Here is a 1,078-nt window from a genome sequence, read left to right as displayed (position 1 = left end):
CTCTCTCTCTCTCTCTCTCTCTCTCTCTCTCTCTCTCTCTCTCTCACAGCCCTGGCTATTCTGGAATTCGCAGGTACCGGGATTAAGGGCATGCCCCATCACACCTGGCTGGAGGGGAGCTTCAGGTATGTGAGTCCTCAGTAGTTCTGGAACTGGTTCTCCCACCCTGCAGCCCGCTAAGATGGAAGGATCACTTCGGTTAGGTCCTAAGGAAATCCCAGCTCAAAACCTCCAAAAGGCACTTCAAACACTCAGCAGCAGACACAGCCTGGACTTCAGGAGGATTTCGGGTGGTTAGATAAAAGCCAGCATTCTTCAGGAACTTGTGGAGCCAGTTCCCTTGTAAGAGAAGTCATCTCCCTACCCTGAGTGAGGGGACAAAGGGTTATCTGAGGTGCCTATTAGCATACCAAAGCTCAAGCTGGCCTCCAGGCTCACTCAGTATCACAGAACTTGCTACACATTTTAGAGCGTACCCTTGTACCTTGACTCTTCTCACCGCCTCCCCCAACCCCCTCCACCAGCCCAAGAACCTCCCGCCCCAATCCCAGCTATGCATTTCTCCATATAACCCTGGTATTTTGGCTACTTGCTTCCTTGGTCTCCCACTCTCCCACTCTCCCGGTCCTATCTTTGCCTTCATCTCTTGTTACCCTGACCCTCCATGGCCAGGTCTGTCTGTCTGTCTGTCTGTCTGTCTGTCTGTCTCTGTCTCTGTGTCTGGACTCTTCAGATGCCTCTGGTTCCCCTCTCCCTCCAATCTGCAACAAACACTTTCCTCTAAACCAGACCACGGAGCAGTCATGCTGCCAGTTTAGATCTGGTGTTGATCTGGGGCCTGGCTCTCCTAACTTAATCACGCAGCTGACCTGGTTCTCCTAAGGAATGTGTTTCTGCTGCCATCTGCCACCCACCGTATTTGACTCCAAGTTTCGGAGTCTGCCTCTTCAGCTGCTGATTTTCTCTACCTGCTCTGCTTCTCCACTGTGATTCTGGGTATCTCTCACGCTCTCTGGGCATCCGTCGAGTGGAAAGGCTCTGTCTCTCCCTGACTCTCCCTCCAGCTCCTCTCTCCTTT

Source organism: Mus caroli, chromosome 2 (assembly GCF_900094665.2).
Source record: "Mus caroli chromosome 2, CAROLI_EIJ_v1.1, whole genome shotgun sequence".
NCBI lineage: Eukaryota > Metazoa > Chordata > Mammalia > Rodentia > Muridae > Mus > Mus caroli.
This window is presented reverse-complemented; position numbering follows the sequence as displayed.